An 18,971-nucleotide genomic window follows, 5' to 3' on the forward strand; every position below is an offset into this window, starting at 1 on the left:
TCTTTGTCTCTCATACACTCACAAACAGACACCATCATGCACCTGCATGCACTCAACATAACAAAGTATTCACTCCTCCTTCTCCTTTTAGGTAAGATTAGTTGGTTCCCTCGGGCCAGAATATGCCAATATGCATCGTCCATTTTGATATATTGTTTGAACTACATTATTAATATTGGCAGAGAAACGCCATTTCTAAGTTAGTATGCTTGGGGCTGATGAAAGCAGAGAGGTGTCATGAAAAGGATAGAATTTCTGTTCACAGGAGTTCCATCATATTTATATACTTTCAGGTGCTTAAATCTCTGCTGAAGTTATTCAAAATGTAAAGTTCAGATACTATTTTGGACACATGAAGGTGGCTGGCCCTTCTTTTGTAAGCATGATAGTGTGCTGTACTAAGATCTAGACAACAGACTTGTGCTTAGTATCAACTTTACTAAGTGATCCAATGTGCTGCTTAAAAACTGTTAAAAGTGTATTGGTAACTTTACAAAAGCAAACAAATAATATTGATATTAATAATATTACATTAAGGCCTATATGAGAAGAGGCTATCTTTTACTGATACAACAAATGATTGACAAAATTAAGATGGGGTTCATAAAAATATCCTTTGCTACACTGGGTAATGAAGAGCTGTTGAAACTGTGTTTTAAATGAATAAGAAATACCATTGCAACCCCCCCCCTTTTTTAAGTTTATTTATTTATTTCGAGAGAGAGAGAGAGAATGCATGAGCAGAAGAGGGGCAAAGAATGAGGGAGAGAGAGAGAGAGAGAGAGAAAGAGAGAGAGAGAGAGAGAGAGAGAGAGAGAGAGAGAGAGAGAATGCCAAGCAGCCTCCACACTGATACTGTGGACCTTGAGATCATGACCTGAGCCCAAACCAAGAGTTGGTTGCTTCACCAAATGAGCTACCCGGGTGCCCCCCCCCCCCACTGTTTTTTTCCTTTTTATGTTTATTTGTTTTTACTTTTCATCTCTCTGACTCATTTATTTTGCCACTGGAAGTTTGTATCTCTTAATCCCTTTTATCTGTTTCACCCATCCCCCTTCCCACCTTTACTTACCAGTTTGTTCTCTGTATTTAAGAGCCTGTTTTCTGTGTGTCTTTTTTTTCTTTGCTCATTTGTGTTGATTAGTATTTAACACTTAACAGATGTACTTGGTGTGGACAGAGATAGAAGGTGAAGAGAGAAGATGGCCTAATGAAGATGGTCTTCATTGAGAGGATAAACCCATTGTCTCATGGTTAGGTATCTGATTTCCCTGTTCATCAGCTTCCAGGTCAGAACAAAACTGCCTCTGAATTCTTACTCCTTGAAGAAGCAGTGATTCAGCTGTCAGCAAATTAGGAGAGAGAAGGAAAGGCCCTTCGGCCACTGCCAGCCAGTCCCTGTTAAGCGATTGGTCACATTTGCCTTGCAAGCCAATAGCCATCATTGATTCTTCTGTTTCTCTTCCTCCTGGTAACTGAAGCCTGATATTTCTTTAACTAAGTAAATTTTTATTTTATCATTATAAATAAAAAGTTGAAAGTGCTAATATTTTGGGGTTAATCTTTTGAAAGTCATGCATCTTTAGAGCAATCATCAGTCTTGCATATCTGATTGTGGAGAATGTGAATAAAGCCTGAGGGCAAAAGTTGTCACATTTGAGAAAGAGATAGAAGTCTCAAGAAGGACAGGTTCATCTTTTCTTTCTCTCTTTGTTCTATATTGCTTCTATTACAACAAAGGGGGGGAAACAGAAATTTTTCTTAAGGCTATATTGGTCATGATGACACATTCAGATAACAGCTTGTCATGGCTCATAAACAAAATTTAATGGGCAAGACTTGAAGGAGTATAGCACCCAGAAAGTATTTTATTTCATATATCATAGTAGCATTCTTAACACATTTCTCTTTTTCAATACTATTTTCTGAGAACAAGAGATACTGAAAGAAAAATACCACTTTTGCCTTTCAAGAACCCAAAGTCTACAGGATGTAGATCTATGTTCTGTTAGAAGCACCTTCAAGGATAAAGAAATGGGAGAAATTAACTGTGGGACAGACGTGAGTCTAGACTAGAGTCTTGCCTCTCTTGATACAGGACCTGAGGTGGTCTCTCTGATTCTCACATGTAATTAGAAGAAAAGGTACCTTCCCGATTTTCTTGATTGGTACACTTGATCAAATGAGATGATGTATGTAGAATTATACTGATCACTTATCAAAATTTAGGATGGCAAATTTGAATTTTGTTTATAAATCAACCAAAGGTAAACTCTTAAATATGTTCCTGCAAGAATTAGAACTACTTCCAGTGGCATCCATGTGTTGAGATTTTATGAATTGTTATAAACAAATTCTCATTTCTTTATCATAATTTTGTTCAGAAGAAAGAATTCTGCAAGTAAACCAACTTGTTTTTAACTCAGGTACAATTTTTTAACTCACCTGTGAATTGGAAGTGATATTTTCTGCATGCTGCCCAATGTTTATCCAGATTTAGTCTTAAATTGCTGAGTTATTTTTATAATTAATCTAACAGCAGAAAAAAATAAATACAATAATCACATTCTAGAAATGCAGCATAATAAAAAGTAGCCTTTTTTTTTAATCAGAGGATTTTGACTTAATAACCTAGTGACTATGTATTGTTTGAAATGAAGGTCATTTATCAGATGAGGGCACTAGACTAAATCTGAAACACTCTTCAGCTCCAGAGACTAGACTGAATTATTCAAGTGATATAATCTAATCATGTATATAGTTTGCTTAATTTTAATAGTTTTTCTTCAGTAGTGGTTCTTAGACTTTTGCTACAACTTACCAGCTCACAAACAGCAGCAACCTTTTATCATATATAAATAAGTACTCAAGTAAGATTAACGGAAATATTTAGAAATAGTAAATCATGCAATACCACCATCTTATCTTTTGTGTACTTTAGGGTATAATTTATTTTGCATGATTATAATATAGTCCTTTTTCTGCTGGTAAAAGTGTTTCCAGTTCATATGAGAGAATTCAATATGTCAGTGTTTTACGGTCTTTTGTTATGGGTATGAAAATCCCCAAAGAACACTATAACTTCAGGTGCTTTTCCATATTAATACTGGGCCAGATGATCTTTAAAATCTATCCCAGCCCTACATTTCCACAATTGCTTGATTCAAAATCAGATACAATGTAGCCAAAGCCAAAATGAAATAAAACATGAATATAAACTTTAAGTTAAATTATTGACTTTCCAAACTGTTTGCAGTAGAGTCTATTTTAGATTTTACTCTTTACATTGCCTTATGCTTAAGAAAGATAAATAAATGATGATGGGCGCTGATTAGTGAGGGTCAGTCAGGGTCTGGCCAGGAAAAGACACACCAGTCATTTTCATAGAGGGAAAAAAAAATTAATGTAAACAAATTGTTTGCAGATATTGGAGAACTAAAAAGGCAAGTGGAGAAGGCTGAGTTATCACGGCAGTAGTAATTGAAGGAAGCAGTTAGCACTGGTGGGGCCAGGAGACGCAGGAAAGAGGTTAGGACCAGACTGACCCTGGAATTTGAAAAAGGAACCCCACCCTCGGTGAAGAGCCCCTGACTTTTTAAGAGAGGGTGCTCCTCACCTGGGGCAGGTACCCCAGGCAGTCAGATGAGGGGCCCTGCGCATCTGATGCTTAGACTCTGCAGAAAGGGCACCAGCCCATTCAGATGGGTATTTATTTATTTTTAAGTTTTTATTTTTATTCTTTTTAAGTTTTTAATTCTAGTTGGTTAATACAGTGTAATATTAGTTTCAGTGTACAATATAGCGATTCATCACCTCCACACAACACCTGGTGCTCATCAAAAGTGCACTCCTTAATCCCCATCACATATTTAACCCGTGCCCCCCACCCCACCCCAGGCACCCCACCCCCCTTCTGGAGCTGTCAGTTTGCTCTCTGTAGTTAAGTCTATTTCTTGGGTTGTCTTTCTCTCTCTCTCTCTTTTTTCCCCTTTGCTCATTTGTTTTGTTCCTTAAAATCCATGTATGAGTGAAATCATATGGTATTTGTTTTTCTCTGATTGGCTTATTTCCCTTGGCAATACACCATCTAGTTCTATCCATGTCCTTGAAAATGGCAAGATTTTTTATGGTTGAATACTATTCCATTGATTTTGAGGGATGTAGGGGCAGGAGAGGGGCAGAGACAAGGGGAGAGAGAATCCCAAGCAGGGTCCATACCATAAGCTCAGAGCCTGATGGAGGGCTCAAACCCACGAATGGTGAGATCATGACCTGAGCCGAAGCCAAGAGTTGGGTGCTTAAACGACAGCCATTCAGGTGTCCCATGAGCATCTTTTTGTGTGCGGATGGGTGTTTCTGAGGGGATATAATGTGGTGCCTTCTGGGAGCAGGAAAGACAAGTTGCAAAGTGGAACAAGCTTTGAGCTTCCGGCTTCAACTGCCAGGGTGCAGAACCATCACTGGAGTAATGCTGGCCAGAAAGATTAGGAAGCAAATGGTAGGAATAAGTCCCTCTGTCTTCCACCCTTCCCTCCCCTTCTAGGAAACCTGGTGGGGAGCCAGCTGGTAAGTGAGAAATGTAGTTTTCAAATCCCAGGCTTCCTCTCACAGAGCAAAATGCAGAAGGGAGAATTTGAGGCTGAAAAACAATAACTTAATAACCAGCACAATGAGGAGACAATCATAACTTTGACTTAGAGTACAAGGAAATATTAAAAAAAAAACCAAAAAACTAGGGAGAAACCATGCTGTATTATAAAAACAAAGGCTGCATTTTTCTGAGGTTTATATTTCTACAAATGGAGTTCAAATTATAGCATATTTATCTTACAGAAGAAATAGTTTAACTGCCTCATCATTATAGTGAATAAGCAGTTATTTATTAGTTAGAGTTAAGTAACAGCCATTAAATGCTACCAGCTCTTTTTATTAAATAAAAACTGAAGCCTGGGTACAAAGAGAATTCCGCAGAGAGTTCACATACATTTACATGTAAATACAGATGGTCAAACAACTTTTTTCCTAAACTTGCTAATTTTATTTTCCATCGTGGAATATTAGCAGCTAATGGGCATGAGTTTACAGATTTTATGCCAGTAAGTTATTTTGAGAATCAAAACCTAAAATACACAGTAAAGCAAATGTGTTTAAAAATAAAGGGTCAATTTAATGAAAACCAAAGCAGAACATAGAACTCTTCTCATGTTAAAAGAAAAGAACTATTGTAGCAGAAACCCACTAAAATAGCTACTAACAATTGAGGTGACTCTATGAACGTAATAAAATTTACATAACCTTGTTGTACAGCAGTTGGAATGTTCCAGCTATACTGACTAGTTAATTGACCCCACCCAATTATTTTTCACTACTAAAACTGATTGACTAATTAGTGAAAGTAACTCAGTTAGTTATTGGGCATTATGTGACATAACAACGTTTATTGAGATTGGAAATCTATTGTGTAACTAATACTAAATTAATATGATTATCAATAAAACATAAAAGTTAAAGTAGAAACTGTTAACCAAATGATGCTTAATTTTGAGTAGAGGAAGCAATACCTCTTATTTTGACACTTTTACATAACTGTTTAAAATATTAGATATAGCTACAGTTCATTTTACCAAAAAATGGAAAAGTCTGTGCAACTCTTCACTCAGCCACTTTATGGATTTTAACCCAAACTACATTTGTAGGAAAGGAAACACATTTCATCATTTTGTTGAAATACAGATCTTTTTACTATTTATAATAAGATTTCATTGAGGTTGCATGATTTAAATACTTTTACATATGATTATGCAATTGTTGAAGTTTTAGTTAAAAGAGACTTGTATCTTCTTTGTGGTTTCATTTATTTTGATAGGATGGCACAAAATTTCTGAATCAACTTTTTCATGCTACCAGTACTAATTTAACATTCAGATATCCAGAAAAATCTTCCACATTGTGTATATAGGACATAGCCTTGAACCTAGGAAGAAAACTTCAATTACTATTAAATTAATTACAATTAAATTAATGACAGTTTTAACGATTCAGTCATTCATTCAGTAATGCTTTTCAATTTTTTTTAAAGTGTATTTATTTAATTTTAGATAGAGAGAGATAGCACGAGGTGGGGAGGGGCAGAGAGAGAGGGAGACACAGAATCCGAAGCAGGCTCCAGGCTCTGAGCTTTCAGCACAGAACCTTCTATGGGGCTTGAACTCATGGACCGTGAGATCATGACCTGAGCTGAAGCCAGATGCGTAACTGACTGAGCCACCCAGGCACCCCTCAATAATGCTTTTCAAACAACATCTATGATAGAAGGTGTGGCACTAGGACTTACGGGTCATTTTAAAATGTCTAGAAGCCTAGAACATACATTCCAAATTTTCTAAGACATATCAAATTAAACTAGTTTGTCCCTATCTCAGAACTATGTATTTTAATTTTTGGCTCATAAACATAGTATCCACAATACAGAACTCACCCCTTGCCCTTGAGGTCCTTACAAGTTAACAGAGGCAGTAAGTTGTGTAAAAGTAAATCCCAGACAGCTTTCTCAATTAAATGTATTTTTTTTAGAGCAACAAGGATAGAACAGCTGAGCTCTCATTATCTTTATTATAAACTAGAATTCTTTTGAGCCCTGTTGTGGGAATGTATTGTTTAGTGACATTTCCGTTGCGATCGCTATGACATTCTTTATAGTCCCAGGATCTGGTAGCTGGCCTTTTGTGAGCCTAAGTCACCTATTTAGTGATATACCTCAGGGGCCTACTCAAACTTCTCTAATAAGTCAGCAGACTTGACAATTAATACTGCTTTCAGTGGCTGAACATGGCAACGTTGTGACACCTGCAAATTCCTAGGATATTGTAAACTGAAAAATCTAGACGGGCAAATTGTTGTCCATTATACATAATTATAGCCTGAGTTGCTGGCTACCTTTCTGCATTCAGAGAGAGCAGCTGTTGTTGCTATGTGTTTTGAACCTTTTGCTGGAGAATAAAAGAATAATTGCCCATCACAGTTATTGATTTCTGAAATAAGCATGGTCTTTCAAAAACATTTTGGCATTAGATGGGTAGACGAGGCTTTAAGAGGATTTATTTGCTCCTTCCTTGCACATAGTCTCCTGAAAAGTGAAAAATGTGGTTTTTGTGTTCTGTCCTCATGTATAGCTGAGAATGGTTCAGAGACAATTTTTTTTTTACTTTCTGGAGGCATCTTGTGCTTGGCCAAAGAACAGTGTAATGGCCCCAGTTTAAGAATACGGTGACAATGTTGTTTATGACTGTGAATTAAATATGATGCATGGTCCACAAAAAATAATATTTTCAGTGGATCTTGTTCATTTTAATGATGCTCCACTAGTATGTCAGTTATTTCCAAGCAGGTGGAATAGTTTCTGCGTGATGTGTTATTCCCATACTTTCGATAAACTCAGTACATGAGAACACAATGTAGAAGCTTCTGAATACTTTGGTATTCAGTTAGCATCTCCTTTACTTAATAATTTTAATAGTGCTAATTATTTTGGCTGATGTAAATAATAAAAATAATGTAGAAAGCCATTTTGACACTAATTTAATGATCTGTTCTGACAAAAAAGGGAAACTTTATCTGTACTGCTATTTTTATCAGTTGAATTCTTCAAGGAATGTTTTATTTCTTTTTATCCGTATCCTATGAGAAGCGTATTGTTTGATCTTGTTCTCTTTATTCTTTATTAGTTTTCCTCATAATTGAAATTACTTTTTAAGTAAAGTTGCTAAATCACTTCACTTACCTTCTTGAAATAAGCTGTGTGCTTTTTCACTATAATGGTGTTCTTAGTTTTCTTGAGGAAAAGACAAACTTTTTTATATTCATGTTTTTCCCTTCAGATTTTCAAAAAAATTTAAAAAATACATCCAGATGTTTTAATCCACTGGTTATAGTCTTGTTACAATTTCTGGACCGTTGAAAAACTGAATGAGGTGCGTCTGCCCAGTTGAATTTGCTGCTGAACCAACGTCTGAGTGATTAAGGGTCCCCAGAGTTCCGTAGCCTTTGCATTTCTGTGAACCCCATCTGCCTTCTGACCCAGGAGTTCCAGCCTGGATCTCCACTTCATGTTTTTTGTTTTCTTTTCTTTTCTTTTCTTTTTCAACTCTTAACTGGATGATCAAAGTAGCTTATAAATATCTGATTATCAGAGGTCATCTTCCTGGGGTTTGTACAAAATGATTTCTCCTTTCCTTAATTCCTCTCAAAAATACATCAGTGTCAGTAAAAGAAATAAAAACACTTTAAAATTCCAAATATCCTACTGGGATCTGGTGGTTGTTGGCCCACCTTGTAGGTTGGTCTGGGTCCCAGAACTGTGGCAAATACAAAGTTGTGCTACTGTTTGAGACAGACAAAATAATCTGCAGTGTTCCCAAGGTATAATCAGGCCGTGGTTTGAAAGTGTCATTGAGAGATCCCCACTCCACCCCAGACAAAGAGCTGGCTTTGGGGAACCTGGTTTATCTGCTTCAGAAAGAAGAAGGGGTTGGTTGACAGGATTTAAACCTGTGGCTCCAGGCAGTCTAGGCTCTTTAATTTGGATTCTTAGATCACCAAGCCAAGCCCCGTAGCTCTCAGAAACTCTGTATTTATACATAGATAACGATTGTACCAATCAAGTTGACATTCTGTAATAAGAATTTCACTTATACCTTCAAATGTGTTATTGTTTAATCTCCTCATGTGAGTCAAGTTGAATCAAAGCCAACCTGGCCTTTTTTCCCCACAATATCAATTTTGAGTAATTTTACTTAACTTTCTTTCCGGCATTTATAGAGTCTTTGCTCAAAAGACATGAGAACGGGTGTTGACAATATAGTATTAATGCTCCCCTATCTGTGAAAATACGGTGAAAAACAAAGCACAGATTTCTCTAATTACATTAAAAACTATGTTATATAGTGGTATTTATGCTTATAAAAAGAGTGATGGAACTAAACACACATTAGTGCCATTTTCATATTATCACTGAAGACACATCATTTTAAAATAAAATTTTCTCTATTATTCATACTCAGTTTTCCCTACATATATTATTCTGCATATTTGGCCTTTACCAAAAGATACACAGTAAATTTCTGAGCATCTAAAGTGGGTAAATACCAAAAAGAAAAAGAAAAACAAAAACAAAAAATGTTTCCAGTTACAATTATATTCTTTCAGACTATTGTGAAACACAATATAGACATTCCGTAAATTAACATTATTTCTCATTTTTATATTTTTTTCTCAAAAGCTTATCACTTAACCTATATATATATATATATACATATATATATATATATGTATATATATATATATATAATTATAAGATAACTATTCCTACACAAAAATAGAGATTTTTATGTTAATTTCTAAAACAAATTCTCAGAAACCTATGTAATGGTCTTTTTGGTTAAAAAAACCTCCCAATTGCTAGTAAAATATAGCAAAGTTAAATTTTGTTTACATTAAATAAATAGGAGGAGCACAATAGTGCTGAATATTTGATTCTTGATATTGGTCACTATACGTACATACTTGATTTTGTAAGTGGAGTAGAACAAAATTAACCATTTGTCCCTTGTAGTAGATTGTGAATCCACCTGGTCTCTAGGCTCTGCATTCCATGAATTTCAAGACTTTTAAATTTTGATAGATCAGCCCCAAGCTTTAAAGCATTTGTTAAAAGAATCTCTTCAACTATGAGGCCTCAAGGAAAGTGAAATCATTGGGCCCACCGCCCACCCCCATCCCTGGAATTTTGTTTCTTTTAAAGGAGTTGCATTTTGACCCTGCTCTCTGCTTTTTAAGGATTGCATATTCTGTCATTTTGACCCCTTACTCTTTTCCTCAGGCGTTTATAAAATTCTCTTTTTTGAGACAAACAGTGACAAGACCTAAACCCTTATTTTACTCACACATTTCTAAATTTGACTCCGTTTTTATATTTTATTTGAATAGAGAATTATCATGGGTTCAATTTGGTGTAGCTTATAGTTTTCAACCATAAACTTCTTCAAAAATCACATTCCTCAGACACTTCTAGGCAAGTCGAAGTATACTAGTAATTTATACCTCACTCCCAAATAACTGGAATAGAAATTCATATTAGCGGAGTTTGAGTCAGGATCTGAAAAAGTTATTTGTAAATGGACTGTACTACGTAAATGAGCAAGTTAATACGTAAAAGCTTTCAGAGTTCTCTTTGGCGCAAGATATCTGCATTACGGCAATCTCTCTTTAGGTGATTTTTTTTTATCCATATCTCTGTAGAGAAGCTGTGAAAGGCATGATAATTAAATCATACAACTGTAGCTCTCCATTCTGATAATCAGGTAAGAGAGAAGATGAATTTCACTATGAAAATGTATCAAGTTATTCCTTTCATTGAAATGTAGAGTGTAAAATAGACTGAATTTTGAAACATCTCAGTTCTTATCCAGTGTTCTGAAACTCCCTATGGACTCAATAATCCCACCTTGAAATTTCCCATTACTAATTGCTTACCTCTGTTACTGTTCATTGGCTACGTTGTCAGTAACTATCTCACTGTATAGTATACCCTTCCCATGTGCATTTTTCTTCATAAAGGCTCACATAACTTGAAGATACTTTGCTGCCTTTTAAAAAGCTGAAGTGACACCCAAATCATGTCTTTTACCATGTTAAACTCTGCAAATTGTTTAAAGCTTATGTGTACATTTTATCTCATTCTTCTGCTATCATTTATCCTGCAGTTGATTCTCTCGCCTATAAATCAGAAAGCAGCTAGTATAACTCCAGTGGTCTTGAATAACAGATGCATCTAAGCAGAAAACAAGCTTTATTTTTTATATTTTGGGAAATTACCTTGACTGTCTCATTGCAAGATGCCATTATGTGAATGGCAGACATGGATTGTAGAATGCATAATGTGGGCATCCATACCTAGGCGGAAAGAGAAGGAGAAAAAAAAACAATCCATGTTGTATAGACTCAATACATATGCCATAATTCCAGTTGTTTCTTTAACAATAGTAGCAATAATTTCTTTGCTGACTCTTCTTAGGCTTTCCTGTAATTATAGTAAACACTAATACTGGTTGGATGCGTACAATATGCTTGGCAGTTGTCTATATATAAAATTTTTAAATTTAAATGTTAGTTAAAAAAAAAAAAGAAAGAAAAGAAAAAAAGTGATGCCTGGGTGGCTCAGTCAGTTAAGTGTCTGATTTTGGCTAAGGTCATGATCTTGGAGTTCGTGAGTTCGAGCCCCGCATAGGGCTCTGTGCTGACAGCTCAGAGACTGGAGCCTGCTTTGGATTCTCTGTCTCCTTCTCTCTCTCTGCTCCTCCCCTGTTCATGCTCTGTCTCTCTCAAAAATAAATAAACCTAATTTTTTTTTAAATATGCTTGACAGTTTTTTTTTAATGTTTATTTATTTTAAGAGAGAGAGCGAGCAGAAGTGAGAGAGCGCATGAGCAAGTGGGGAGGGGCGGAGAGTGAGGGGGAGAGGGGATCTGAAGTGGGCTCTGTGCTGACTGTAGACAGCCCAATGTGGGGCTTGAACTCACAAACCGTGAGACAGTGACCTGAGCTGAAGTCGGATGCTTAACCAACTGAGCCACCCAAGTGCCCCGCTTGGCAATTTTCTAAACATTTATCATTGTCTCAATCCTCACAACAATCTTATTAAGCAAATATTATTACCCTTATTTTACAAAGGAAAATTGAGGTAGAAAGAGGCTAAGTAGCCAAGGTCAAACATCTGAGAAGTGGTAAATATCCTGAGCGTCTCTAGATTGTATTTTGCAGAGATCCTTGGATTTTTATCCTGAGCTCTTTTCTTTTCTAGGTATTTCTTATTTATCTGCATGCTATGAATCAGTCCATAGTTTCACTATTACCTATATGTCAGTGGGATATTGAATGAAGGAATGAATGGAGAAAGGAAAGAATGATATCTATGTTTTCAGTGACAACATTTCCTCTATGCCGCAGATACACATAACGATCTGACTACCTGGGTCCTATCTTCATGTCTCACAAACACCTCAAACTGAACGGTTTCAATCCTGAGTTTATAATTTGCTGCATCAGCGCTAACTCTTGGAAGCTACTCACTGTATCTACAGTCTCTACATAATTGTGCTAGTTATTTACCTTTCCTACCTCCGCAACAAATCTACGCGACCTGAATCCGTGAAGACTCTGCAAATGACGTTTCTCCTTTACCATGGGCTTCCTTTCAATAGCCGTGGGTAGCAATACAAGGATGCTTGCAAGCAAGAGGGAGGGAGAGTGCAGTTTCTTGCGATTTGTGTGCGTTTGCCGTTGGCGTCTCCTAGCAGCAGTTGGTTCCAGCGTCCAGCCTCTTTAAGTACACAGATCAAGCTTCATTGTGTCCCTGCCAGCAGTACTCACGCGTCCCTCATACGGGGCTCGAACTCACGAACTCCAAGATCATGACTTAGTCAAAGTCAGACACTTAACTGACTGAGCCCTAAATCCTCAGAGCGCCTCCTCTGAGTTTCTAGATTCTGATAACAGCAGCTTCTTCCTTTGGTCCCTCTGCTCTAGGCTTGTAGCTGCGTCCTGGCATTATATTCTTCGTCTTTCCTTTAACTCTCCCAGCCTCCAGGAGCAGTGTAACTAATTGCCTGTATTAAATTCCATCCGTTTTTAAAATGTGTAATGTGGTTCCTGTTTCCTGACCGATGTGTCAATACTGTAATCATGTATTAGAATTTCCTTTGACTACTCTGATTGCTTTCTTTGACTATTCTTGGCATTTCCTTTATCTACTCCAGTTTCGTTCTCGTCCATATTCAGCTGATTTCTAAAAACTACCAGTCACATAGCGTAGCAAAACTGTATCTTGTACTTTCGATGTCAGTCAAAATGCAGTGGTAAAGATAAAGAGGTTTTGATACAGAAGGCCTGGATTTAAGCAGGAGCTCTGCTGACTGTTAGCGCTGAGACCTGGGGGAGACGTGTGGGTTGGTTGGTTTAACACCAACAACCCTGAAACTGCTAATTTAGGGAAGAATAATGGTGACTATAACCTGCTGGATTATGCTATGGTCAGAATTATAATCTTTTCCCTTCTTTATTTCAGAATTGTTTTGTCTCTTTCTATTTTGCAGAAGCAAAGAAAAGAGAGAGGGCAAGAAAATGAGGGACAGAAAGTGGGTTTGGGGAAGAGGTTGGAAGCAAAGAATTCAGTTAGAGACAAAAAAAAATGCATAGAGTTTTTAAAAAATGAAGGCAAAGAAACACACAAGTAAACACATGCATATGCATATATCTGAAACTGGATACATACATGCAACTGTGTATATATGCGTGTATATAGAAGCATAGATGCATGTGATACATTTTATATAGTATACATACAATTCATATCTGTTTAACATCATTCATTTCATCAGCACTCATATTCTGAGACTGCCTTTGCCCAAAGGACTATTTTTGCTATCATCTCTTAAAAATTATAAAGAGCTTGGGGCGCCTGGGTGGCTCAGTCGGTTAAGCGGCCGACTTCAGCTCAGGTCACGATTTCGCGGTCCGTGAGTTCGAGCCCCGGGTCGGGCTCTGGGCTGATGGCTCAGAGCCTGGAGCCTGCTTCCGATTCTGTGTCTCCCTCTCTCTCTGCCCCTCCCCCGTTCATGCTCTGTCTCTCTCTGTCTCAAAAATAAATAAACGTTAAAAAAAAAAATTTAAAAAAAAATAAAAAAAAAATTATAAAGAGCTTAATTGTTTAAGGATTTAACAAATGCTAGATTTACTGAAAACAACCTGCAATTTGAAACTTATCTGTTAGCCTCTTTTTTTAATTCTCTCTTTAAATAATACTTGTATAGCAAAACACTTAGAACTATGTTCGAATTAAATAAATGAGTCTTATTTTTAATGTATAGAAGCTTTATCAAAACTCCATATTGAGTGGTGGACATCTGGGTGAAAGGATACCAAATACACATATAAATATTGACTTAAATTAGTGTATGCCAAACTTATGTTGTGAGATTATGGAATGTTTCTGGCTAAATGCAGTGTTGCGATTACTAAGATTAGCATAAATCCTATGCTTAGATAATAATAAAGGAAATTCACTTATAACATCTAGCTGTTTAAAATATTCTTAAAATACACCTGTATCATCCAATTTGGTAGAAGTCATGAGTTCAGTGCACAATGGATGAGTTCTAGTAAGTAGATAGTTCTGGGGGTAGAATGAAGGCCAGATATTTCGTTGCTCTTTGAGCAACATTTGCCGAGCCTTGGTCTGTCTTGCCCAGGCAATATTAAAAGTTCTACAAAGAAAAACTCTCCATCTGCTCTATGTTCTCCACCTTTCTACCTCATAGTGTTTGACATTATTCCCAGGTCTCTCTGGGAATATATAATATATAATAATTTATTGATTTTTTTTTAATTCAAGTAAAAGAGGGTGCCTCCCATGTTTAAAAGAGCACAATTTGCTTTCTACTCAACTCTGCTGATATACTTTACAAATCTTAATTATTATAAAAAGTACTACTTTTTTTGTTTCTGTACAACTAGCGTTTTTTGAGATATTCAACATATGTGGTTTATGAAATCAGAACATGTGGCAAATTTTCCTAATGCTCTGTAAAGTTAAATGCAGGTGTTTCAAACAATTTCCTAGAGATACAAGCTACATTAAATTTGGTTTATATGGTAAATACCACACAGTGAAACAAATGTTGAAAATGTTTTAAAAACAGCTGTATGTATTAAAAAAATACTACCTAGAGAGAACAGTCTACTGCTCAAAGTAGACTAAATAAAGGGATTATGGTTCCAATTGTGAAAAGAAAGGAATCTGTGGCTATAAAAATGCCTGGAGGGTAGAAGACACATCTTGCACATCTCTTATTTTTTTGAAGCACCTGGTTTGTACTCTATACACAAAAATGTTTTTACTTGATGACTGAAAAACCAATGATTGCTAATTTTCACTTATGGTTTTCTGTAGATGGTAAGACTAACTCATTCCAGTCAATCAGCACGTACTTACTGACTGCATCAAGAATTCTGACATAAACTGAAGATACTACATTGAACAATATAAGCATTGTGTCAGAGTCAGTGAGTTTAGAGTCTAATGTGGAAAAGGATTAAAAAAATTAATAAACTCATTAAAAACCATCCAAAAGAATCTACAAAAATTATTAGCACATTTACTGATATGACCACAAATAATTTTTATCCTATATCAGCAACAAATAGCTACAAAATATAAATACAAAGTCAAGCTAGAAGCTAGTTTTATGATTCAAATTATGCCAAATAATTAGTATCCAGAATATATGAAATACTCACTGGAATCCATTTTTTTTTTAAAGACACATAACAAAATAATGGGAAAATATGAATAAGCATTTCATATTATATTATATTATATTATATTATATTATATTATATTATATTATATTATTTAGAGAAAGAGAGAGAGAGAGAGAGAGTGAAGGGGAGGGGCAGAGCGAGGAAGAGACAGAGTCCTAAGCAGACTCCATGCGATCAGTGAGGAGCCCGACATAGGGCTCGAACTCATGAACCATTAGATCATGACCTGTGCCAAGATCAAGAGTCAGACGCTTAACCTCCTGAGCTACTCAGGCACCCCTGAACAAATATTTCTTAACAAAGGAATAAACTTTGGTGAACTGAACTCTTATATCAGCAACTAAGGAAATAAAAATGAAGTGATACATCAATGAGATATATTATTACATGCTCTAACTTGGCAAAAAAAAAAAAGAGAGATGTTCAATTACATAAGTTTTTGCAAGCATGTAGAAAAACCAGAATTTACAGTAACTGTTGATTGGGTTGTAAACTAGAACAAGCCATTTGAACAATATTTTAGTATTATAAAGTAGGATATGTATATTCGGTACAACTCCCTTGCACTTTTAGGCATGCATTCTATGAAAACTAAAAACCCTTGCATAGGACTGGCTTCTGAAAAGGAATTTGGCACGCTCTCGGGAGGTTCATCGAATCACCAAACATGAAATGTGACCAAGTATGGGCCTGGGACGTCTTACAGCATTATTTTCAATAGCAAAATGTTGGAAATGACCCTGTATCCCTTGGCAAGAGAGTGTACAAATAAATTGTATTATATTCACACAGTGTATAAGTGAAAAAGTGAACTAGTATACCAACAACATAAATAAATCTTAAAAATAAGATTTTAAATGAAAATATTAATTCACATACATATATATGCACCAATTGTGATATTTCCATAAATCACAAAATATACATTTAGAGATACATAGATATTAAAATACTATAGCAAGACACAAGAATGATTAATAAGACAAAATCCAAATAGCCAAGAGGAGGTAAGACTAGGGAGAAGCACACAAGTAGAGATTCATTGCTATTGATAATATTCTAGTAATTTAGTTAGGTAGTACACTAATCTGTATTAATTTTGTTAATATGTTTCTTTTTTATAATTTTTGGTATATTTCAAAGACTACATATGTTATATTGCATGTATAAAATATTACATAATCAACATTGCTTAAGCTTGAATAGAGGAAATCAATTTTGGAGGCAGTATTAAATTTGAGTAGTCAGGAAATTATGCCAGGATTTTAATCAGACATTTGGATATATTAATTGGAGCAAAGAAAAGAGGTCTGGCAAGGAAAGCAGAATCTGAAATTAAAATCTTGGAATTCCAAATAAAAAAGTCTTGCAATTCCACAAACATCTATTTGAGAATACATACACACACACACACACACACACACACACACACACACACACAAGTTAGATAGAGGAAGAGAACTAATAAAGTAGTCTGTGAAATTCTGACAGTTGTGGTAGAAACTAAATGGGCAATCAGAAAGGTGCGGATGATTTAAGAAGGAGTGAACAACAACTGTATAGATTCTGGCCAAGAAGCTGTACACAATGGAGCCAGAAACAAGAATATACCATTTGAAAACTGTCAAGGGCAATGGAGTACTAGATGCAGATGCAGAATCTAGACTGGAGTGAATTGAAGAGTGAATGGAGAATACGTTGGAATATCTCATTTGTATCTCCATTACAAACAATTAAAACGACTACACAAAATTCAAAAAATATCATTTTATGTGCATTGCTGAACTGCTAAAGAAAGTCAGGAAATACTCAGACTAAGCGAGAGCATCAATTCAGTGAGGTGAGGTGGCCGCAGTCTGAAGAGCTGCTTCTGAGCCCCATTGAACTTGAGTTTTAGCCTAAGAGCCATCTAGACCCAGGAATAAAAGTCCAGGTCTTACACATGATGAGGAGTCTGCAGAGAGAGACTCACATAAAGGAGGGGGTTCAAAGAGCTATACTCTCGATGAAACGTGGACCCACAGAAAAACCCGCTCTGCAAAAGGAGATAGGACACACAGTTATCTTCCTCAAACTTGGCTCTGAGTGGAGAGATCACAACCTCTCTCCTACATGTGTGTAACCACATAGTGAGGCTCATGAAGGGCTGTGGCCTGACTTCACAGAACCAGCATAATCCACTTATCCCCAAAATGCCCCTAATGAAGCAGATTTATAGTAAAGCATTACAGCTGACCCGAGTTGGCTCACTTGGGTTTGTAAAGGTTCCCAGTTACTCAGCAAAAGCGAATTCAAATCCTCTCTGAAGGAGGGCACTTTGGATACTGGCCTTAAAGTATTCCCACATATGGAGTTCAGATGAACAGGAGCTCTTAAGAGAACAGCAAAGCACATGCACAACGAAAGATAGCACAATGAGAAAGTGCTAGCAGAACGAGACCCACAGATTAAGGCCCACAGATAGTTCAGATCTTAACTACGAAATACGTGCTACGAAATATATTCTTGAGAGCAGATAAGAGCAAAGAGATCGTGAACATAAAAGACAAATGTGAAGGAAAGATTATTTTTCAAAAACTACTAATGCATAAGTAAAAGCTCATTGGATGGGTTAAACCAGATAGTGCACAACGGTATAAACTGGGAAAGATCTATCTTCTGTCCATCTAAGGCCATTCTTGAAGTGTTCTGTGGACACTGGGGATTTTTAAGACCTTTCCAAAGGGTCCATGAAGTCAAAATTATTTTCATAACAACCGTTGGAAGTTAATAATTTTTATACTCTCTTGACATGTGCAAAAGCAAAAATAGTATAAAACTGCTGGAATCTTCGAATGATGGAGGCAGTGGTAGCAAACTATACTAGTAATTTTTCTTTTTAATGCATGTGTAGTTAAAAAAGTGAGAAAAAAAAGGCTGGTGTATACTTCAAAATGTCCTGAAAAACAGTCAAAGTGATTATATACAATCTGTAACCTGGGGTACACTTTTTAAAGGATTTTCTGTAATTGCATGAGAAGTATATACAAAGGGCTCATGCTGCATATGGAACTCTGATAGCTGTTTCGGAGAAAATAACCTATATGATGATTTGAACTGCTAGTTGAAGCAGCCACTTTTCCGCGAAACCCAATATTTTGACTTGAAGTAATGACTAACAGACAAACCACGTCTATTCGTACTTTGGTACTTGGCAGCTATCTTCTTGAAAATGAACAAAGTGTGCCTGTCTTACCAAGGAAAACAGCCGAGGATGTGGTTGCCAAAGATAAAATTGGCACCCTGTAGCAAAAGTTAGAATTTTGGGTAACTTGTCCCTCTTGCCGTAAACTCAACAGCTTCCCACTTCTAAAAGATGTATTTGATAAGATCTCTGGTGATAATAGCAAGAGTTATTGTTTGACTTGTGTTATGGACTCTGCCAACATTTGGAAGATCTGCATAACTCGGTGAACAAGTATTTTCCAAGTGATCAATTCATGATGTTACAAAATCACGCTGAGCTAAAGTATATATTTAAGTGCAAGATAAACTATTGGATTTTTAAGTAACAGTGTATGTGTTCACTGATAAGGCTTCATATTTCTCATTGCTAC

This window comes from Panthera tigris, chromosome A2 (genome assembly GCF_018350195.1).
Source record: "Panthera tigris isolate Pti1 chromosome A2, P.tigris_Pti1_mat1.1, whole genome shotgun sequence".
NCBI lineage: Eukaryota > Metazoa > Chordata > Mammalia > Carnivora > Felidae > Panthera > Panthera tigris.